The 12,285-nt window shown below is 37.4% G+C and overlaps 1 long non-coding RNA gene across 1 annotated transcript; it reads right to left on the bottom strand.

Moving 5' to 3' along the window:
• Window positions 1–7,334: 7,334 nt before the first annotated feature.
• On the bottom strand, window positions 7,335–11,249 carry LOC128579616 (uncharacterized). The gene is made up of 3 exons (XR_008378221.1): window positions 11,140–11,249; window positions 7,789–7,893; window positions 7,335–7,462 (listed from the first exon to the last, which is right to left on the bottom strand). It is a non-coding gene; the product is annotated as an uncharacterized LOC128579616 (long non-coding RNA).
• Window positions 11,250–12,285: the final 1,036 nt, after the last annotated feature.

Genomic DNA, 12,285 nt, shown 5'->3' with positions numbered 1-12,285 from the left:
AAGACCCAGCTGCCCCCCACACTGATTCACAACTACAAATCCCCACCCTACCGTATTGTCTTCAGTATCAAACCTAATCTCTCTTGTCCATTTCAAATTTCCAGGGCAGTGATCCCTATACCTATCCCTGCGTCCTAAATTTTTTTTTTTTTTGACTTTGATGACAGCAATTTATTTTCTCACAGTCTTGGAGGATGGGAAATCCAAGATCAATCACTATTGTTGAAACTGCAAGGGTTTGAAACAAAGTAACTCTGATTAAATCAAGCTAGTAGAATAGTAATACATCTCTGTGGGAAATAAAACAGAATGTTACACAAATCTATCCAGGAAGAAAAAGCATTCTTTGCCTACGTTACTTTAGGATTGGATTGTGTCCACAACAAACAGGAAGACCTTTTTAAAATTTTATGGAACAAAAGTTAAAAAATCAAATTAGATTATATATGAATAATTTAATTCACTTCCAAATATATTTGAACAATGATTTCCTGAAACCTGATTTTCTCAGAAAGGACATCTCAGTTTTTATTCCCCGGAAGTTTTCAGTTAAAGCCTAGACAGAAAGTATGTGCCTAATGTTTGTGTATTTTCATCTGACATTTTTCTAAGAGGAACTATGATGTATTAGGAATTATAAATTATTATTTAGCATTAGCATATTTATGACCAAGAATGCTATGCTAAACCCCACCCAAATTTGTCCTTATGTTAATATCATCTGACTTAATGACCTTAACCTCTCCTTGACTTCAGCCATAGCCTTCATGGCCACAGGCCAGGTCATGTCATCACACTTCTCAGAAACAGTCATTTCCTCTCATCTAAGTTTTCTAAACATATTACAACTGTGCCTAATCTTCAACATCTTTGCAATTCTACCCCTTCCCTAAGATATTTTTTCAAAGCCAATCTACTATTTCAGATTCAATTACTTTCCTTCCTAAGATCCTCTGACTAATCATCTTGATTACATCTCATCAACATCTCCAATTTTCTCATTGCTTTTTCCTCTAACTGTAACTACCATAAACACAGCCAAGAGAGAACATATCCAATACTCCATTTCTCCACTATTATACCCAGTTTGATGAAGGCAGTTAGAGAAAAACGCACGAATATATTCTATTGTCGTCACAATTTTATGATCTCCAATCTCAGTCAATAGCAACCCCTGTGCTAGCTCTTGGGTGGCTGTCTCTCCTGGTCACACTGCAACCCTACTCACTCGTAAACAGATGGCTTTGCCACTTGTTTCATAGAGATTTTATACTGCACTTTGTACAACTCAAATTTTTTAACCACTACACCACCTCTTATCCTGTTTCTTGCAGACTCTGGATGAGGTCACTCTCTTCACTCCAGGCTAATCATTTTCATGAATTTAGAACATTTTCTCATCATCACTTTCCTCTGTCATCAGCCATCTATGTTTCTTGGTCTTTCTCACAGGAAAGCCAAAGCTATTTACAATAAAGCAAATCCTCCAACCCCCCCAACCGTTAGTCAACTCTCTGCATTGTCCAGTATGATAGCCACCACTCACCAGTCATGCCAGCCATATTTCAAGTGATCAACAGCCCTCTGTGGCTCCTTGTGGATACACCTTACAAATAATACTCTAGAAACAGAAACTAATCCATGTCCCAAGAACTTTCTGACATGAACAGACAGATGGGGTCACATGCTATACTAACTTGGGTTATTTTAAAAACAACATGATTAAAATCCTCCTCTTATATTTCCCTGTAAGAAATTTCAATGTTTTCTAAAAAGCAAAACATGGGGTGGGAAATGGAGATAAAAGTGGAAGGCACTACGACAGAGTGATCAGGGGGAAACCCAAGCATCACTGCTGGCCCTGCATACTAAAAAGGATACTCACTACACAGAACTAGTGTCTCAGCCCTAAGTCATATTTAGCAGTGATGAGAAAAAGGCAAGACAGAAGTGCAGGAAACAAAATGTGTTAAAAGTTCCATCATGCAGTTAAAGATAAATGCCTTGTGTTTTCACCCTTACCCTCTGTCTAAGCTTTGCTCTGTGCTCTATTTTCTCATGCCTGAGACTTCAATAAAAGCCTGTGAGGGACATAGAGAGGGGTGATGGCCTCCCCAGGTCCCTCAGTTCAACACAAATGGACTGAGTAGATGTTATTCATTTGCTGTCAAGTTGCACCAACAGCTACTGGACAGGGCAGGTATTCCAAATTCCCACCAAAATGAAAACGTCTATTGGAAGTACTGGGGTACATCGTCTAATGTCGCCTTCTCTTCTGTTCTTTTCATGGCCAGGCTCTTAAAATAATAGTTCACACATGTGCTGAAATTCTACACCATTAATTTTCTATGGCTTCACCTACTCCTTGATCCCCAAGCATTATCTAGCCAACAACCTACAAACACGTCCAATTCGGCAAAATGACAATTAAATTTACTCTCCAGTGATTAACTCTACCCAAACTGCTACTTTTCCTCCAAAGACCTATGTAAAGTCTCCACAAACTCCCCAGCGTCCAACTTTGACATTTGAACTTACCTTCCATACTCAACATCACACCCCAGAGGTGATGGGTCATACAGCCTGCCAGGCACATTCCCCACACAGTGTCTCTGTGTCTTCCTCTTCACCCCTAATACCACCTCCCTGGTATTCATCACCTCGGGGCTAGATGGTCACAATCGTCTCCTGACCTCCCTGTCTCTGGTCTCAGGTCCCTGTGTAATCGCTTTCAACTCCAGGAACAAGTTCTTTCTGAAATGTAAATCTGACCAAAAATCTTTCTTCTTAAAATCTGGATTCCTTAACATGAGATACAATATATTCCAAAAATGGTCTCTGCCTATCTTTCCAGCTGCTTTCCCAGCATCTCCATCAGCACTCCCCACAGAGCCCCCAAACTAACCTGGGATTCCAGCTGAAAGAGAGCACTTGCTGAGAAAACACGGCTTTAAAACTGGTCCCCAGCTCCTCTTTCCCATATGCCTGTGCCTCCTGGGTCTTTTCTATGTGGAGATGATGACACTGCCACCTCCGGCATCCCCAATAGACAGCTTAAAATGCCTCATGTGTATCAGGACCTTCCATGCTGGAGCCGCTGCTTCTCTTGTGCAGAATGTCCCTTCCCTGCTCACATCCAGAATATTGCCCCTAATTTTCAGTAGCTATGTCAACACTAAACTGTTCATCTCATTCCCAAATTGATAGATCTGCCTTTATGTAACACAAAATATTCATGCCAGGCAGTAAAACTTCAAAAAGTGTCTCCTCTCTACTCCCTAATAAATGTCAGGCAGGTATTTAGGACAGAGTATATTAGGCTCTCATAATGAATAGAGTTAGATTATAAGGAGGTTATACACTTGATAATTTTAGCCTCACCAAATGGTTAATCCATTTTCTGTTCCAACATACCTGAGCAATATGACATCTCATAGTCCACCTGGTAACATCTTACAACATCTTTCAATAAATCTCCAGTCCTATTACATCTCCTGCTATAACATCTTTCAATAAATTACACAAATTATGCAAATTAAACAATGAGCTAGTATTTTTTTTAACTGGGAAGGGGACAATAGTGGCATGCCCAGTAAACATAATCATTCATATGTATTAGTGTATTTGGTGCGTATTTAGGAAGAATGGAGGTAGGATGAGAGATAAATAAGATTCCTAATTAATTAATTCCTAATTCTGTCTCTCCCGTGATTCTGATATGAAAAAGGAAGTCCCTTTTGAATAGCACTGGCACAGACCGGCACACTATCACCATCTGTAAGTTAGCTCAAGTCACACATGTATTAATGTCATAATAGAGTGATCAACAGTCAAACTCATAATAGAAACTCTGCCAGCACCGTCCTTCAACACCCTATACAGAAAGTCTTGCAAGAGGACTTTCAGAATTTGATGACATGGAAAATTCCTCCGAGAAAAGATGGTACACTGCTATATTCCCAGTTATGATAGCTACGAAACAGTGTGCCTATTCTTAATGAACAGGAAGTTCACAATTTTGCATTTTGCTTAAAATCTACTTTTTTCTACCTAGTTTTGCCTGAGTTTCAAACTTATCTATAACATGTTTTGCCCTAGGCACCTTGGATTAAATATTTAACTTCTCTATGCCTCACGTTTTCACATTGTGGCTAATAATCATTACCTTGGAAGCCTCTTCTGAAAACTCCCTGAGACAACATGTAAAAGGTGCGGAGAACTGTGCCGGCCACACAGTGCCAATCCCAGAATGATCAGCTGGTAACAGGCATTTCTACTCTAGTACTAATGTCTTTGTAGTAAATGCCACATCTGGTTCTTAAAAAAAATAAATTATAAATAATTATGCCTAGTTATAGGCCTCAACCCAACAAGTACGGTATTTTCATCCAGAAAAAAAAGCATCTCATGCACTAGGTACATTTGAGATGGATTACAGAAAGAGCATTTTTCATGCTAGATGCTATCTTTTAAGACACATCCAAAATAAAATTCATTTGTTTACTTATTCTTTCCAGAGGTTATCTGAGCCAAAGTTCAAACTGTTGGAAACTATATTCATTCTATCCCCTTCCACGGCCCATCAAGTCTTCCTTCTCCTAAATAAACTCCTCCAACTTCCCAAACCAGGCCTTACTTATTCTTGGTATCTGCCATCCTTTGCTCATACCGGTCAATCATTAGATTGATTCTGTCTAATTGCAAAGACTCTCTTATTCACTTTTCTATTTCCATTGCCACAACCTTAAAGCCATGTTTGTGCTTTCAGTAATCACCCTTATTCAAGTCCCCTTTCATCCCATTCTTAGTGTTAGCACAAGTGTTTTATTTATTTATTTATTTATTTATTTAGACACAGTGTCTCACTCTGTTGCCCCAGGCTAGAGTACTGTGTTATTAACCATCTCACAGCAACCTCACACTTCTAGGTTCAAGTTAACCTCCTGCCTCAGGCTCCCAAGTGTCTAAACTACAGGGATCTGCCACAAGGCCCAGCTACAAAGTGACCTCTTGAAAGGCAAAAGTGCTCATCTCACATACTTGCTTCATCCTATCAATGACTTACCATTTGGTAGGATAAAAGAAATTACCCAAGTCTCAGTGAATAGCCTAGATACCCCGACATGATCTGACCCCTGCTAATGCCCAGCCCTACCCTACAGGCTTCTATAGAATTTTCAAGCAGATAGCTGCCCTAAACTCAGGGTCCCATGTCTGTACTTTCCTATGTTCTGTTACCCAGCCAAGGTCCACTCACACCATAGGTCTCTGCTCAAACAACATTCCCTCTTAAGAACGGTCTTCCTAGATGGAGTCCCGGCACCCCGGCACCCGTAACATGGTGGTTATAGCGCAGGCCACAAACACCAAGACCAGTGGGTGAGTTCAAACGAGCCCAGGCCAGATAAACAATGACAACTGCAACAACAAAAAAATAGCCAGGCATTGTGGCAGAGACCTGTAGTCCCAGCTACTTGGGAGGCAGAGGCAAGAAAATTGCCTAAGCCTGAGAGTTTGAGGTTGTTGTCAGCTGGGCACTCTGCCGAGGGTGACAAAATGGGACACTGTCTCAAAAAAAAAAACAGAACAGTATTTCTGTTTAGTGTCCATAATTTTTCCTGTAGAGCAGGAATCAAAATGTAGTCACTGAGTAATTAGTTCTTTCCTCTGTCTCCTCAACTAGAATATAAGCAGAGACATCTAGGAGGCCAGGGTCTTTGTGTTCATGGTTCTCTATTGGATCCTTTGCCATTTTGCCCATAGGGAGGGGTTTTTTTTTTTATTGTGTAAAAAACCACATAGTATAAAACCTTCCATTTTAAACATTGTTAAGGCACAGTTATGTTAACTATATTCTCATTATTGTACAGCAGATCTCTAAAACTTTTTCATTTTGCAAAACTGAAACCACTTGAACAATTCCCCGTTTTCCTTTCTCACGGCCCTAGGCAACCACAATTCTATTCTCTGTTTCCATGAGTTTGATTCTTCAGATGCCTCATCTAGTAGAATCATACAGTGTTTATGTCACTTAACATTTTCTACATTTATTCATGCTATAACATATGACAAAATTTCCTTTTTTATGACTGAATAACATTCCCTTATACGTATGTACCCCACTTTTTTTTATCCACTAATGGACATGTAGCTACGTAGGTCCACCTCTCAGCTATTATGAATAATGCTACAATAAGCATGAGTGTCCAAATACCTCTTCAAGGTCTCACTTTCAGCTATTTTTGATCTATACCCAGAAGCGGGATTGCTGTGCCATATGATACCTCTACTTTTCATATTTATGACATGTCCATACTGTTTTTTATTAACAGCTGTACCATTTCACGTTCCCACACACAGCGCACAAGGGTTTAAATTTCTCCACATCCTTTTGATACCTCTTATTTTCTTGTGATGACAATGGACAGGGTCTGAGATGGTTTATAGGTAACAAGCATTAGTTAATGTCTAGATATGGTGAGGCAACAAAAATAAATAAAGCAAAATTTGTATCCTCAAAGAGTTCACAGAGTCATAGCAGGAAAGAATAACACACACATAACATTTGTACTACATTTGTAGACCACAGGCAGAAAAATTACCAAATCCCCTCTACAGTAGGCTGAGATTATGAGTAGAATATAAATTAGACACATATATTAGGAGTTATCAAAATAAAATATAATAAATCTCATTATGTAAATATCACTCTTATGCAAAACTAGTGTTCCAGAAATTCTGGATTTCTTAATATAGCATAGTCTATTTCTACTAAAAGAACACATCAGTCTATACATTCGACAACATACTGAATTTTGTCCCTATTTTGCAAAGATTAAATGCTCATAGGAAACTACCAACTGGTAAGTTCAAAAAGTTAGATAACAACAACCATTCTCACCACATTCTCTTTTATGCCTTTGAAGGCCAACAAAGAAGCACATGCTTGGAAACACTATTAAGATCAACTTATAATTTATAGCCTCAAAAATGTCCAGTTTAGTCATTTATGTTGTTTCTTCTGAGAAGAACATTGTACACACAGACCTAGTAAGGGTACTCACACACTCTTCAGCAGGCCGGCAGGCAATTTAATTGCCTCTAGTCTAAACATGAAATTAACACAAACTAAACATCAAGATTAGAAAAGTAAGCAAGTTCAGAAAATGTCCTGTTCTATAATGCCATCCTTCCTACCCTGTATTTTATTAGTGGGACATGGAAATACAAACAATGATGTCATGTAGGCAAATAAAATGCACACTCAGGTTTCTGTACTCACCCTTCTATTCTTCTTTCTGTGATTTGAGTGTTAGGTCTCAAACAGTAATCCCTTTTACTGTCACCATGAGCCTTGGGTATCCTCACATAGAATCCCTCCAATGTGTCTCCATCCCATGTGTCAGGCACCCTTAATACCCACCATGCAGGTGCCTACACAGTGTGAGCTGATTTATCCATCCTTAGCAACAAAAAGGCAGACTGAGACATTGAAAACCAAACGTTTAATGCCATTTTTAAAACTCTGTGTTGTTTTTATGTCAGAACACCAATTTTCAATCGATGACAATTACATTCTGTCTGCTTACAAGTGTAAAACACACACATACAAAAAAACTCCCAAAACGTATAGATCATTTTCTCTACACAAGATAGTTTTTCAATATTTACCAGATTTCTAAGGTGAAGTCTTGATAACACATAAGTTATTTTAAAGATAAATGTTATACTGATAAAAACTTGTTTTAAAAAGTTCTTAAAAGTAAAGATAGAGTCAAAGTCAGTTACCTTCTCCTCAACATTTTCGTAAAACATGAGCCCAAAATAGTCCCTTTCTAGCACATCCAGATGGTCACATACGTTGTCCAATAATGCTTGTCCCACTGAATTTTTCTGAAGAAAAAAAGCAGCATTTTTTACTTTTCAAGCACTAAAGATTTCATGAGTACTGTAACTACAGAACATACTGGCAGATCTACGATACAGTGTAAATTAACCTAACATATTTCCCAATTTTATGACAATATGAAAATGATTCATAATGCTTTTCACTTTAGCCCTTATACCTCCCACTCATAAAAAAGCAGAAAATCTAAAGTGAAATCATAATAAAATGCCCTCTGCTTTATTGATACTAGTCCCCATAACAAAAAGGACTAACAAGGCACTATGCGAGCAGTTCGTTTACTAATGTTAACAATGGTACAAAATCTGCTGAGACTGCTTCCCTCTATTCCTTCAGGTGGCTCATGACATATGACTGGATAGTCCCCAGGAAAATCAATCATCCCCATTATTCAATATATCCTAACATCATGTATTCCACCAACATTTTAGTTTGATGTTTCACTTTTTACCACATTTGTAGACAGAATTTTCTTTATTTTTTTCTACTTCCAAAACTAACACTTTTATTAAATCAAGGAAAGATTCACTGTAGAAAAGTCAACAAAGGTTTTAACAGAACAAAGTATACCTTTTTACAAAATATGTAGATATTAACAGCAAACTGTTTCTGAGATTTGCTTTTATGTTCTTTTAGTTATTTTAAAGCAAACATAAAAATGTTAATTAGTAGGGAATGTGCTAGTAATGATGATTACATGAAGAGCTAATCCACTCTTCATCCTTTATCTGTGATTTAGAACATCTACAAAATACTTTATTATTCCTACTAATGAACTGATTCAGGTTTCACCAAAAAGTAGCAAAACCGACTGGCTGGTAGAATCTGTCTCACTACATCATACTCGCCCATTATCTTTGAGAATAAGAAATAACCACACCACCATATAAATAATTTTTTTTTGTGTGTGTGTGAAAAGTCAGTTTTTAGGTTATAACAGTGGCCAACTAGATCAGTTAGCATGTAACTGACATTTTTGTAATTCTCGTGATATACAACATTTAATCAGAAAACATGAACACTCAGTACCCTGTTGTGTGCCCCGTTTAGAAATACTTAATAGCAATTCCCTAGATAACGCTGGTTGCTACTGCAGCATAACCTAGTGAAAGTTGGCAGTGATCAAGTAAAGACAAATTAAAATACTAATGTGATTTCCCATATATATGATTGATCAAAAGTAATCAGTTTGATAATAAGATATGTTAATGATAATGTGGTAAAATCAAACTTAAATGACTGCTGGTTACAATGTAAGTTATTGGCACATTCACTTTGGCAGTATCTGTGAAAAGTGAAGTGAAACTTCATCAATAATTTCACCACTGTCTGTCTACCCTAAAGAAACTCTTGCACAGTAGATGAGGAAACTCATCCTACAATGTTCACTGAAGGGCCATTATTGTACATAAAGAAGGGGAATCAATGGTTCAGTCATATAAAGGAATACTCCACAGCTGTTAAAACAAATTAAGATTTACATATCATAAAATGATATACAAAGCAAGAAGGAAAAGATGACAATGAGATGAAGCAATGTCCGTAATGTTTTATTTGGTTAAAGATCGAAAACACACAACAAGATAGTAATGTCTGATTAAATGTTTATGGTGGATATCAACTGTCCCTTCTACTGTTTCTGTGTTTTTATAGTTTTTTAAATAATTCATGACTTTTAAGAAAAGATAGAACAAAACTAGATTTAAAAAATAAAGGACAATGGTCACTCCTGTGGTTCACTGATCAAAAGAAATTTATAAATTAATAGGCCTTTTGGATCATCTGAATAGTCCTATAATCTATAGATAAAGAAATAGGCCCAGAGAGATTGAATCAATGATTCAAGGTCACTTAGGATCAAGTTAAATGCTCAAAAATCTAGATTCCCTCACTTTTAGGGTAGGTAGGAAAAACAAGGGATATGGGGTCCCTTGACCCAAGTTCAGAAAATCATTCTTTTCTATTCTTTTCCCTGTATAGGAGCAGCCTTGTCCCTTCCATCAAGGGAAGACACAGCACTTGCTCCTAGAACTTGGTGAAAATGCAAGAAGCAGCAGCCATCTTGGAAGTAGCTCCTCATCAAATACCAAATTTCCTGGCACCTTAGTCTTGGACTTTCCAATCTCCAGAACTGAAAGCAATTAATTCCTGGTGTTTATGAATGACCCAGGCTAAGGCATTTTGTTATGGCAACAAGAATTAAGACATAGATTTTCAATCCCCTTTCGCTTCTCCCTCTCTTTCAACACAATTGAAATATCAAGGTGAGCACAAGAACCACAAATCATCTGAATACATAATAAACTACTGTTCTACTTGATACACTTAAGATGTTATTACCAAGCTGAACTCTTTCATCATTTTTAACAAGAATGTCGGAAGTTAGGAAAAATGTTAATAGGAAATCAACTAGAGCAGCTTTTAACCAGGAAGATCAGTCCCATGTGGGGCAGAAGAAACAGTATCATTCTGTGCTCAGGTCCCTGAGCTCTAGAATCAAATTACCATGGCTACAATATTGATTCAACAACAAACTAGCTGTGGGCCACGTTGTTTCATACCTCTACCCCATATTCCTCACGGTAACACTGGCAATACTAATGATGCCCACCTTACACAGAGTCTCATATATATTAAGTGACATAATCAAAGCATTTCACACAGTTCTTCTGTAAACATTAGCTATTAGTATATGTCATGTAAATTAAGTAATTAGTTGTAAAAAGCACTAAATTCTTCTGATTGACATAAAATGATAAGGTACTGAAGGCTTCAAAAATGACACTGGCTTCTGTCATTGGTTTTTGTCAGGCTTCTGTCAAAGGAATTATCCTTTGTAAATCATGGGTGTTTTCTCATTAAATGAAACTACATAAATAAGCTAGATTTTAGCTATTATCTATCTCAAGGTAAAACATTTGGAGTTACCCTTCATTATTCAGAAATACCAACCTACTACCATAAGGTCTCCTCAGGAGAAACATCTTACAGCCAGAGGTAATAATCAGAATATTTCATTACCATTCAGAACAAACACCGAGTACACAGGACTGGAGGACATTGACCCTGCTTGTTTTAAGGGACAGGTAAATTTTTTTGTAACGGAAATGACTTTTTTCTATTCTTTTAATACAAATGAATGAAAAGTAGATTACAGAAACCTGGTGAAACACATTCACTGTGCCATGCCATGACCACACATCACTACAGCTCTCCACTCAGCTCTGTCTCACCTCTACCTCACAGAGGTATTTGAAACCAGTTAAGAGGACCACAGTACACTTCATCATCTGGGTCTTCTTCCTGCCCTTAGCAGAGGTCTCTGCTTTTATCTCAGTCTTTTCCGGAGAGGCAGAGCCTACTTCCGTGATCATCATTACAGCTTATGCTGTAGATTAAACAAAATCATAAAATGGTACTTTATAAACTCTCTCAATTATAGTTTTGGCAAGGAGTGGAATAAGAAAGGGTGAGAAGGGGAATAGCAGAGAGATAACAGGGAGAAATCACACAAGAGGAAGGTTCAAAAGTATAGGGGAAAATGAAGACTGGTAGTCTGACTCTCAGAATTCCATCTGAGTCACAGAACACAAACCAGCATCACAATAGAATTCTAAATCAGGACAGTTACACCTTAAAGTGAACAAGACCATAGGTATTACTGTTCATTGGTTTCAACTAGTTATAAATGACAACTAACCCCCAAAGTCCAGTTTTGTATAGGATACTTACTTTTTCGTGTACTTACTTTTCTTCCTTCTACATGTGGTAATAGGAAAATGTTATCACCAAAGTATTGAAGCCCAATTTTATTGCAAATTTACACATTAAAACCAAAATATACCACAATGCTAGCAGTTATGGCAACAGATTTTAAATGTAGTGTGCCTAATAGCAATAACATTAAATCTAGAGCAAAGATATCTCATTTTGTGTTCCAGTCACACCATTTTTGCTATCACTGTTTCAATGCAAAAGTTAATTTTCTGAGAAAGGTACTCAAACTATAATCACACTTGTAAAACCTCCATCCTGTCCATTTCGCTTACTCTTTTATTTGTGTACATGATGATAAGACAAATGTCTATGGACCCTAATCCAAACCAAATGAAGAAATTCTAGAGGAGAAAAAACATATCTAATGATTTGATCTTGATTTTATCACAACTCATGGAAACAAAATTTAAATTAAATCTGAAAATGACTGTTGGGTACATTTACACAGGCAAAGGGACTTTCAAAGTGTGGGAACAACTGCCATAGAGAATAGGCAGGGCCTGGCAGAGATAGCAGATCATATTTTTTTTGTTTTTTCTCTAACTAGTCATAAAAGTCCTAGCATCCTGGCCAAGGAGTAATGCCCTGAGTATCTTCAAAAG

The sequence above is a fragment of the Nycticebus coucang genome, unplaced genomic scaffold (genome assembly GCF_027406575.1).
Source record: "Nycticebus coucang isolate mNycCou1 unplaced genomic scaffold, mNycCou1.pri scaffold_85, whole genome shotgun sequence".
NCBI lineage: Eukaryota > Metazoa > Chordata > Mammalia > Primates > Lorisidae > Nycticebus > Nycticebus coucang.
Note: the sequence above shows the minus strand (reverse complement) of the source record. Positions and strands in the feature narration are given on the sequence as shown.